This window comes from Heterocephalus glaber, unplaced genomic scaffold (assembly GCF_053883595.1).
Source record: "Heterocephalus glaber isolate CG9 unplaced genomic scaffold, H.glaber_assembly_v1.0 deba00001461, whole genome shotgun sequence".
Taxonomy (NCBI): domain Eukaryota; kingdom Metazoa; phylum Chordata; class Mammalia; order Rodentia; family Bathyergidae; genus Heterocephalus; species Heterocephalus glaber.
The window spans coordinates 40004169-40016293 of record NW_028258308.1 but is presented as its reverse complement, the minus strand read 5'-3'; the positions used below and the strand labels follow the sequence as shown (position 1 = coordinate 40016293).

Genomic DNA, 12125 nt, shown 5'->3' with positions numbered 1-12125 from the left:
TTTTGGTGGTGGTAGGCGGGGTGGGGTGGGGTGGTGGTGGTGGTGACTGGGGATTGAACACGGGGCCTTCACATTCACATTGAGTTACATCCTCAGCCCTTTTTAAATTTTGAGGCAGGGTCTCATTGTGTTTCGTAGGCTAAGCCTGAACTTGCAGTCCTGCCTCAGCCTCCCAGAATACTAGGATTACAGGTATATTATATTTTGGGCTAGAAGTATAGTTAAGTGATAGAGTGCTTGCTTAGCATGCACCAGGACCTGGGTTCAGTCACCAGCCCGGCAAAATCAGTGTTTCTGTTAGATAACACTGGTCTACTAATTGACTGTGTGAAAACAGTTCTAAAGTTCTTAGACCCTTCCTCCCTGCGGGCGGGGCTCGCCCAGCTGAGGTCCTGCAAAATGATGGAATCATCAGATTTTTGTTCTGGCAGGCACATCGTAGGTTATTAACCCCATTTTATTTATTTCTCTTCTTAATAGCAAAACATTTCTTGGTACATTTTAGGCTTACCTAATGATAACACTCATCATAGGGGATTTGCACCTGTAGGTGATACATCCCGCCTCTTTTTTCCCATTTCCCCCTTTCTGTGTACAAAAGCTTTGTTTCATTTTTTTTCCTTCTATTTTCTACTTTCTTTCTTGTCCCTTCCTTCCTTTCTCCCTCCCGACTCCTTTGTTCCCCTTCCCATTTGAACATTTTCTTCCCATTTCCCAACATCTATTACACATTTTAGTCCTTATTTCCACTTTTGGTTTCTCACACCAGAGAAACAATGCAGTATATAAACATGGACCTCATTTTATTAAAAAAATAAAAAACAAACAGCAGAAAACTGAAGCCCAAGGAGGAGCAAGGGTTTGGAAAAGAACACACAACTGCTAAATATCTGAGGCAGGAGAAGAACCCAGTGTCCTCTCCTATGCAGGCCAGCCCTTTTCTCACCACAACGGAGAACAAAGTGGTTTACCCTTCTCCCTTTGGGGAACAAGTATTGTAAGTTAGAGCCCAGTTGGGTTACATAGCAAGTTCAAGCCTGCCCTGGATCACATAGCTGTCTCAAAAGAAAACACTAAGTAAATATGTAAATAAAATGGGCACATGCCTGTAATACCAGCATTCGGGAGGCTGAAACAGGAGGATAACCTTGAGTTTGAGGCCAGCCTGGGTTACATAGTGAATTCAAGGCCAGTTTGAACTACAGAGCCAGACCTATCTCAAAAAAACCCAAAAAGCCAAAAATGGGCTGGCGGGTTGGGGCCAGAGTAGACTGGGGACTCCTTGGCAGCCCACTAGAAGACTGCTCCTCACGCAAAGATAGCTGTTCCCTTCCAAAGATAAGACAGCTAGAAGGTGTGAGAGTGGCCTAACCCGGGGTGAGGGCTGTGGGTTCCAGCCTGTGCCACTGAGAAATGGCTCCCATAAGATGTCGTGTCTGTTGGACAGGGATGGATCTAAAGATCTCTGAAGACTCTGAGCATTAACATTTTATGATTACGTGTGCCTGTGTGTGTGATCTTCCTCCTTTACCACTGAGCTACAGTTCTAGCCTTTTTTATTTTGAGACAGGATTTTGCCAAGTTGCCCAGGCTGGGCTCAAATGTGTGACCCTCCAGCCTCAGGTTCCCAGAGAGCTGGGATGGGTTTTTGTGGAGGTCTCATTATGCATGACTGTTTAATCACAATGTTGCCCAGTAGATATAACTGCAGCCCCAAGCAGGTCCCAACTGTTTTATTGTCTTGGTCTCCCCCGCCCCCCAGTTCTTCTTCAAGACAGGGTATTGCTATGCCGTTCAGAACTCACCATGTAGCCCAGGCTGGCCTTGAACTCACAGCAATCCTCCTGCCTCAGCCTCCCCAGTGCTGGGAGTACAACCATTTCACTGACATACATTGACATACCAAAGACACGCTTATCACTGGGAAAAACCCAAGGGTTGAAGAGCATGAGGCAACATGACAGAGACCAGTGTGTATTTCACACATCACAGAACTGCAGCTCCCATGGGGCAGGGCTTCGTGCTGACTCCCTGTCACCGCATCTACCTCAGAGAGGCAGTTGGTAATCCCTCTGGCTGCTGCAGCCATAGCTGCAAACCATACTTGTTTCTGGCTGCTCAAAGAGGCTTTTAAAAAAACCTATTTTGATTTCATTTATCATGATTATTTCAGTACTTGTAGAGGTCAAAAGAAAGAAAACAGGCTGGGTGTAGAGGCGAATGGATGTAATCTCAGCACTCAGGAAAGCTGAGGCAGGAGGATGGAAGATCTGAGCCCAGCCTGGGAACTCAGTGTTCATCTTAGTGCAGTTTTGTTCTGCTGGATGAACATGGGGACAAAGTACTGAGAGGGGGGTCCCCAAGAATTTGGTCTTGGACACAGTGATGAAGTAAAGTCTGCAGATTGTGCTTGGAGCCACTAAAATCCTACTTAAATCTTTGAACACTCAGAGCCTTCCAAACACAAGTTCACCACTGGGAATCTCTCCCCTTAGCTCCTCCTTCTGTGTGTTAATGAGACAGCTGGTGGCTGGGGGAGGGGATTTTTAGATTGCTTTGGGATGGGAGCCAGTCACCTGCAAGACTGAGGCATGCTTACACGATTGGGATGTCCAGCCTCTGGATAGAGGAGGGGACCGAAGCTGAAGGTTAAATGGATCTCCAGGGGCCAATGATGCCATCAGTTGTGCCAGCCTCGAGAAGTGGAGAACATCTGAAGTCCCAGCATTCTAGAAGCTGAGGCAGGAGGATCTTGAGCTTGAGGCCAACGGAGGCTACATAGTAAGACTGTCACAAAAACAAAGGAACCAAAAACGAAACGAAACAAAAACCACCCCTATGTAATGAAGCATCCATAAGTGCTGAGAGACAGAGAGAGAGAGAGAGAGAGAGAGAGAGGAAAAGAGGGAGAGGGAGAGAGAGAGAGTGAGCGAGCGAGAGAGCAAGAGCGAGAGAGCGCTTCTGAGTAACTGCCTGGCTTCTGTGTCATGGAGGCTGAATGGGGAAGGCCTCGGCTGGGGAGGGACTGAGGGAGACTGGGACCAAAGCCTTGGCGTGTGAATGTGTGTGTGTGGCCGAAGACACTCCTACTTCCCCACTGGCCATGGTCCCTTGGTCTTTGGTGGCTGTGCAGTAAGGGTTACTGGATTTCCTGGGGCTGAGGAGTCACCCTGCTTTCAGGACCCTGCCTCGGGTGTCCCCGTGTATCCTGGTTGTGGTTGTGGCCGAGCAGAACCAGTGCAGCCACTGGTTCTGGGACCAACGGGCTTCCAGGACACTCCCAGCGCTGGCCCTCTGGCTCTTCACCCTCTTTGACCTGTGTTTGCTTTGTGTGTCTTTTGCCCTGAATGTTTGCTGATGTCCCAAGAAGGTGGTTTCTGGAGTGAGTTCTGAAGACAATATCAGGTTTCTTGAATAAAGAAGATGATTGTGCAGCAGCAGAATTTCACACTTCTAAGGGACTGTCCTCTCCTTTAACATGTTAACTTATTGAAAAACCAGTAAATGGGTAGTGGTTGCACTTATTCATTGCTAAGTTCTTAGGACTAGATATATTGGTTTATGTTTAAAAGCTTTTCCAACCCATGGCTTTACAAGAGCTGGGTATAAAAGTATGTGCCTTTAAATGTTTAGTATATGAAGAAATATATCTTCAACATCTTATGGGTCAGTCAGGGTTTAATCTGATAGAAATAATATGGTGTATAATGAGGTAAGGTACTTATAAATTCAAAAGCAAATTACTCAAAAGCAAGGGATTTTGAGAGAAGGCAGAACGTGTTCTTAGACTGCATAAAGACTACAAGTAACAAAAGCTACAGAGAAAATATAGGCCCACTGTGTATTGGTTCTGAATGTTTAATTTTTAGATTAGCAGTCTTAGGCAAAGATATGTCACAGTCCACAGGTTAATACACAGTCCTAGAAAAAATAGATATTAGAATGGATGCTATCCCTTAATTCCTTTTAAACTCTTGAGTCCCCTAAAATAGGACTGTTTGAAATGTATTTTTTATTGCTGTTGTATTAAGTATGCTTGTGGCCAGAACATATTTTTATAGTGCTTGTAACTTCCTTACATACTTGAGCAGGTCTGGGACACTTATCTATTTCGTAGGTACTGGGGCCTAAGCATTATTTTAGACACAGGGGGGGAACAAAAATTATTCATGGAGCTTACTTTCTCTTTTGCTCCTTTTTTTTTTAACACTAGAATGCACTTTTATTTTTCAAAACACAATATAAATGCTATTGTTAATAACAGTATTGATAATAATATCACAGGTACCACTTCATGTTACCCATTCAGGTGTGTGCTTCCTTTGTTCCCTTTTAAAAATCGTGTTAGGGTCCAGGATTTAGCTCAGTGGTTCCGTTGCCTGCCTCACAGGACCTGAGTTCGATCCCTGGTACCAAAAACCCACAAACAAAATAAAAATCATATTATGTTACTTAGTAAGAATTTACATTTGCTTCCCACATTCCATCATTATGTAATGAAAACGTGTACTGTAAGAAGAGCATTGAGGGGGCCAGGATGTAGCTCAGTGACGCCACGCCTGCCTCACAAGTACAAGGTCCTGAGTTCGATCCTTGGTACTGAAAAAATTTCAAAAAAGAAGAAGAGCATGGAGGGATCCCAGCCCTCCTCTCACACACTCACGAATCACACGTAGTGCATTCTTTTCTGACAGGTGTGCAGGCCTGCGGCTTTGGGAAGGGCTGCTGTGTGAGATGAGGAAGTGGCAGCTACGGGGATGAAGGCGAAGAGCACAGAGCAGACCGAGTGGGGCTCTTGGCCTTGGCCAGGGTTCCCCAGATCTTGTCCATCCTGGGCATGGCTGGCATGCTCTGTGGCCTGTCTGCCTTCTCTCCCTTCCTTTTTCTCCTGATTTGCAATCCCAGCCAAGGCTGATGAAAACCTTAATGCTGAGTCTCCGGTTCCAGCATGCAGTCCCTTTGTTCTCGTTGGCAGTGGCATTGTGAGTCTCAGTTCTGCTTTGCCTCTAGAAACTCAAAGGCATGGTTCTTTCTTTCTTTCTTTTTTTTAAGCATGGTTATTTCTCACAGTAAGAGCCAGTTTTTTTGAGACAGGGTCTCGCTCTGTAATTCAGGCTGGTTTTGAGCTCACTACGAAGCCCAGGTTGGCCTTGAACTTATGACAATTCTCTTGCCTCAGCCTCTGGAGTGCTGGGATTACAAGTGTGCACCACCAAGCCCAGCTCTTTTCAGTTCTTTCAAATCTCTTACCCTGTAGTCATTTGAGGGTCTACCTGTCTCTCTCCTTCCTTCCTTCCTTCCTTCTTTCCTTCCTTCCTGGGAAGGGAGTGGCTACTGAGGTGCAGGAGAAAGTAGTCTGAGTGGGGAAGCCAGCACACAGGAGCTGTCCCTTCTGCCCTAGGACAGCTGAGGGCCGTCACAGTCTGCTCACCGGCCACCTGCCTCTGGGGTTCCCGACAGCCTAATCCTGCAGGAAGACAAAGGACAAGGGAGCCCATTGATGCGTAGCCTTAGGTCAACCCCCCAGGACCAGAGGAGGAGGGAAAGGGTTCGGAGTGGGACCGCCGTCCTGGGCGAGAGAAGTCTCTAGCACAGTGGAGAGAGGACAACAAGGAGAGGCTGTGTGGAGCAGTCCAGAGCAGGTCCTGGGCCTAAACGCACTGTGATCACAGTTCACCAAGTCCACAGTCCTCTTGGGCACCCAGTGAAGAGTCAAGATCTTTAGTTCCAAATACTCATTGTCACCCCCGAATCCCTTCTCTTCTAGTGTTTTTCTGTTTAGTTAAAGGCTCTGCAAATGATGAGCATGACAAATACCTTGACACTACAAATAAGGAAGAAATGTTTCTGGACATGGTGGCCCACACCTGTAATCCCAGAATTTGGGAGCCTGAGGCAGGAGGATCGCCACAAGTTCAAGGCCATCCTGGGCTACATAGTGAGACCTTGTCTCAAAACATAAAATAAATGGTATGAATGTTGACAGAGCTCTGGTGGCACCTGCAGCTGTGTAAGAGGCCACATTCGAATGGAATCATGGAAATGTTCTCACAACCATTTCAGAACCTCCCCTTCCCACAAGAGGGAGAGGAAGGCTGGGTTGGGGTCAGTCTGCCCCTTCCCGGCCCAGGCGTGGACAGGTTTGCTTCCTGCTTGGTCCAAAGCCCACACCCGCCCACCATGTCAGTGAGTCCCATGCTCCAGGGGCCGTGAGTGGGGGAGCTGGGAACAGGTGGGAGCTTTCGATGAGGGGTTTGACCTGAGCGGGGAAGCCATCCTCAGAACAACAAAGAACATGGAGGAGGCCAGGAGTGTTCAGTCAGCATGACAGAGCCTGAGCAGGGAAGCCCAAGGTGCTGGATGATTAGGCTCCCGTGACAACCCTTTTCCTGACCTTGAGTGGCTGCAGTCTGTGCTCAGGGGCAGAGAGAGAGGGTGGGCTCTAGGGCTCATACTTTCTTCTGCTCTCCCTCCATATTTTTTTTTGAGACAGTCTTGCCATGTATTCTACGTGGGCCTCAAACTCACTGTAGCCCCACCACCCCGGCCCTTTATTTTTTATGGTGATACTGGGGATTGAGCCTAGGGCTTCTTCACTGAACCAAACCCCAGCCTCTCCCCCCTTTACTGGTGCTGTGAGTTTTATTAATCATGTCTTGCACTAAGGGCACAATTTCTCCTGTTATCTGAGAAATTATTTCTGATTTCATTTTTTCCAGATCCCCTTTTGTTGCCAGTTCAGTGGGTCCAGGTGGTTGAGTATCAGAGGGTTCCATCTCATTTCCCTTTGGGGTTGCTGTAGGTGATCTGGAAGTCTGGCTTTGAGACTTATTTATGTGTTTTCTCATTTCGACTGGGGCGGGGGGCTGTTAGCACCTGCACGGATTACCTCCTCTGAGCTGGGTGAGGTGGGACAGGGGCCGGGAGCAGCGGTAGGGATGGTGACCCAAAAGCCCTTTCCTGTGGGCTGGGAGCAGCCGGAGGGATGGTGGCTGGGAAACCCCTTCCTCTGGGCCAGGAGCAGCGGGACAGAAGGTGGCCCAAACGCCCTTTCCTCTGGGCTGGGAGCAGTGGGAGGGATGGTGACCGGGAAGCCCCTTCCTCTGGACCAGGAGCAGTGGGACGACGGCTCAGAAGCCCCTACCTCTGGGCCGGGAACAGTGGGACTCAGTACCTTGGTCTGGTGGTCTGGTGTCCTCTGCGCCTTGGTAATGTGGAATCAGGTGGCTGCCTGTCTGCAGTGGGGTGATTCAGTGTCTTCTGCGTGACTCAGGACCTCGGTAGGGCGTGCACAGACCTGCCTGTCTGCAGCGGGCTGATTCGGCATGTGTTCCGCTCGACTGGGGACCCGGCAGGGTGTGGGCAGACCTGCCTGTCTGCAGCAGACTGATTTGACATGTGTCTGGTGCTGTGAGTTAAACCTAGGCCCTTCGCACTGAGCTACACCCCATTCTTTTTCTTTTTTCTTTTTTCAGACAGGGTCTCCCTAAATTGCTAATTACCCAGGCCCACTTTAATCTTGTGATCCTCAGGCCAGGGATTTAGCTCAGTGGTTCCACCACCTGCAAGTGCAAGGTCCCAAGTTTGATCCCCGATGCAAAAAAAAAAAAAAAAAAACCAACCCAAAAACTTGTGATCCTCCTGCTTCAAACCCGCCCCCCCCCCCCCAGCACAGGGATTACAGGCATGTACCACTATGCTCAGCCACTGATTGATTGATTGATTGTTTCAGACAGGGTCTCCACTGTGGAATGCAGGCTGGTCGTGAACTCATTATGTAGCCCAGGCTGCCCTCAAACTGTCAGTGATCCTCCTGCCTCAGCCTCCCAGGTGCTGGGATCACAGGCGTACGCCACCACACTCGGCACTGTTTTATGTTTTGAGACAGTATCTTGTGGCGCTCAAGCTGGCTTCATACTCAGATGCTCCAGTCCCAGCCTGAGTGCTAGAAGTAGAGGTGTGCAGCACTATGCCAGACCTCTTGTTTTCCTACAAGGACATGAATCTTATCATTGGCCCCTACCTTACCATCCCATCTAAATCTAATAGTCAGGGGCTGGCATGTGGATTTGCCTACTTTGTGCAAGGCTCTCAGCTCGAATCTCCAACACTGCAAAAACAAGACAAAAGCTACTTCTGCTCCCTGAACGCGGGTTTGTCCTGTGTGTGGGCCTCCGCCTGTGTGCCCAGGGGTTCTACTGCAAGCTTGTCATTCCCTTACTCCAGGAGCAGGATGTGACAGCATCCTGGGCTGCAAGATGCACCCGCACAGCCTCCGTCCCCAGCCTCTGGGTCAGCGGGCTGCGTGCAAGCGTGAGAAAACCCGGGACGCGTCCATGTCGTCCGGGTTGGACTAGGCAGCTCCGCAGCCTGTTAGCTAGCAGGCGGAGCGCCCTCTAGCTGCTGTGCCTCGCAGCTAGTAGGCTTTGCTTTGCGATTTCTTTTCTTTTTTTCTTTCTTTCTTTCTTTTTGTTTTGTACTGGGTATTGAACACCGGGGTCCTTGCGCTTTTGAGGCAGGCAGCGGAACCACTGAGCTAAGTCCCCGGGCCGAGATTTCTTTTTCTTTTTAATAAAACCAGTTCATTTGACCTTGAGTCGGTCCCTTTCTTTCACTCAAATATTTACTGAGGATGTTATTTGCTAGGAGATGTCACCCCGAACAGAGATAGGAACAAAGCAAGTAAAATCCCAGGGGTATTCTGTCTCTAAATTGATGCTGAAGCCTGGAATGGTGGCGCATGTCTGAGTCCCAACATTCTAGGAAGCTGAGGCAGAAGGATCGCAAGTTCAAACTCAGCCTGAGCAACTTTATAAATTATCCAGACCCTGTCTCAAAAAATTTTTTTTTGCGGTACCTGGGATCAAACTCAGGACCTTGCGCTTTCGAGGTAGGCCTTGCGCTTGCAAGGCAGGCACGGTGCCACTGAGCTAAATCCCCAGCCCCTAAAAAAAATTTTAAATAAGGATAGGGATGTACCTCGGTGAAAAGGTCATAGATTCAATCCCCAACCCCAGAAAAACAAATTAACTAAAAAACGAATACTGTACCCAGGTAGTAACTCCCAGTCACATGCCTGAAGCCTGTGTATTGCCAAAAGTGAAATTCTAAACTACCACACACAGCCCAAATAATGTAAACCAGAACATGTCATAATATTGGTGCAACTTTGGGACTGAACTTTTGGCTCAGTTTTAAATGCCTTAATGTGGCATAGCGATCTTTCCTTGACCATGTACATTATGTTTTTGATTTTCATATGCTTTATAAGGTTTGTTGTTGAGTGCATTTCCCTGCCTCCAGGAGTTCCTCTGCTTCTGCACGCTCTGATACAGTAGCTGGTAGTCACTTTAGCACTTTTACATTTAAGCTCATGCCACTGAAATAAAATGTAGTATTCAGCTCCTTTGTTACACTGTTTACAGTTCCGGTTCCCAGTAACCGGGGCACTCCTGGCTATGTCAGGGGATGGGATGGTGTAATATTTCCATCCTGGAAGGTCCTATTGGCTGGCACTGCCAGCAGTGCTTGGGGACCTGTGGGAAGGTCATACGCCTCCTGTGCAGCTGATTCCTCGACACCTTCCTTCGCTGCACTTCGGAGAGCAGCCACTGGCTGGAAACAGGGTGGGTGAGTCAGGAGACCCAACTTCCTCCTTGGCTAACTCTGTTCAGAGAGGCAACTCTACTCCCCTTGTGGTTCCCTCTTCCTTGGCAGATTTTGGTTGCCAAAGCTTTGACCTTCTGCCTCCTTGGCCTGGGTGCCAGCTCTGCTCTCGCCCTTTGCCTTTTCTGGTTCTAACTTGTGGCCAGAAGGGACTTCCTGGAAGCGTCTTATTTAGAGCAAGTACACAGGGAAGCATTCTGTCTCCCTTAGGGGAACAAGGGGTGGGTAACAAGTGGATCATCCCAAGGAGGCCTGAAAAGTGAAGTCTCCACTTCCAAAGTTGCTGCCATTTATGTTAGCACCAAAGAAAGCTGGACTGAGCACCCTGGACCAAACCTAGTTCCTGCTTCATGTATGAAGAGGGGAAAGGACACGAGGGTTTCCAGGGTCTTCTGCAGCTTCAGCCTCTGTAATGTGGCCAAAGCCTCTATGACCTAGTGGACAAGGAGAACGAGGTCAAGGTAAAATAGTTACTTCTTCAAAGACAGGTCTCGAGGCCCAGTGGCATCAACCAAGACACTGATTTCACATAGCCCCTTTTGGAAGACAAAGGAGGATGCAATGCTTTCCACCTCATTTATGGGGACAGCATTGTCATGAAAAAACCCAGACAGACAAACAATATTATAAAAGAAAACTATAGAGCAATATCTCTCATGAATTTAGAGGTAAAATTCTCAAATAGTAGAAAATTGAAGCCAGGTGTGGTGCTGCATGCCTATAATACCAGCACCTCTGTGTAAGCAGGTAGTCTCCTTCTAGGGGCGGTCTCCAAGTTCTTTCTGTCTTGAACAAAGAATTGAGCAAAACAAGCAAAAAATGCCGGCAAAATTATTTGAAAAATTAAAGGCGAGGGCTGGGGATTTAGCTCAGTGGTTTCGCCCCCTGCTGCGCAAGCGCAAGGACCCGAGTTCGATCCCCGGTACCAAAAAAAAAAAAAAAAAAGCGAAGGGTAAGGAAGAAACTGGCTCTGCAGAGCAAACTTGGACTGAGTGAAAGAGGAAAAAATAAAAACCAAAGTAAAAGACACAGGGGACACAAGGGACCCCATCATGAGGAACGCCACAATAGTGGGCTTTTCATGGGTCTGTGTTCTTTTACTCTTTCCACACATTGAGGGAACCTGTGAGAAGTGTCTTAGAATTATTTGGTGTGGCCGGGGATTTAGCTCAGTGATTCCGCCACCTGCCTCAAAAGCAGAAGGTCCTGAGTTCATCCCTGGTACCCGCGCCCCCCCCCCCGCCCCCGGCCGAAAAAAAACAACAAGAAATTATTTGGTGTGTGTCTTCTGAGATCTGGTCATGCTTCCTCACCCAACCAGCTGCACCGTGCCCTGCCTTTCTGGCTTATCAGGAGGCTGAGGGAGGAGGATCACCATGAGTTGGATGTCAGCCTGGGCTACATAGCAAAACCCTGTCTAAAAAACTAAACCAAACAATCCAAAAAATAACCAAAAATTGAATAAAACCATATCAAGAAATTATAAATACAATGTAAATGTGCAAATAATATTCCATCTACATTCAAAAGTCCACCATATCAGGTGTTCAACAAAGTTTCAATTTTTTTTGCCAATTTTTATTTTTTATTAGTTCATGTTTGCAGTACATAAAGATTATATTCCTTGTGGGGAACTGGTACAAGGATATAGCACATCTTCTTTTTTCATCTGCTTCCCCTCCCCACCACCTTCCCTCCCTCAATCTTTTGGTCTCCTTCCTTATTGCAAAAGGTCTATCTCTGTTTTGCCTATTACCTGTCTTTTATCTTGCTCTTTATTTACATTTTGGGTTTCTTATATAAGGGAATCCATGAGTTATTTAAGCTTGTGTGTCTGATTTATTTCACTTAACATTATGGCCTCAAGGTGCATCCATTTTCCTACAAATGACTAAGTTTATCTTTCTTCATGGCAGAGTAGTAATCTATGTGTATATACCACTTTTTCTAATATATATAAATGTGTGCCTTGGTTCATGAACTTAATTGTTTTCTTTTCTTTTTTTTTTAGAGTTAACATAATATATTTATTTTAAGTGCCATTCATGCATATCAGTTCTGGCAGCAACAATCCTAATGACACTTGGAATATTTTTTTACAGCACTAAACAGTTACAAAGAATGGGTGCCATTCATCATAGAGGCAGAATATGAAATCGTGCAATAGCAAAACTGTAGAAACATTAAAACACTGACTGTCCAACATCAGTACAGAAAGCAGGTTGCGTTTGCACAAAAAGCCAATGCATTTTCATCACATATATACAGTATAGGTATGCACACATCACCCTCTGAATGAACAATATCAAAATACTCTATTCCATTTGAAATTATCCCCAGATTGATTCCCTCCCACTTCAAAGGACATTTGAGAGACACATATTTACAAGAACACACATGAATACATTTACATTTCAAAAACTGCCACAAATGCCAGTCGGATTATTCTCCTGGACAGA

The 12125-nt window shown here is 47.0% G+C and overlaps 1 long non-coding RNA gene across 1 annotated transcript in view; it reads left to right on the top strand.

Annotated features, from left to right (window-relative positions):
* Window positions 1-54: 54 nt before the first annotated feature.
* Window positions 55-12125, top strand: part of LOC101711572 (uncharacterized) — a 46489-nt gene continuing 34418 nt past the window's right edge. Inside the window, exon 1 of the long non-coding RNA XR_015453486.1 lies at window positions 55-9626. This is a non-coding gene — a long non-coding RNA (uncharacterized LOC101711572). The remainder of the gene's footprint in view (window positions 9627-12125) is intronic.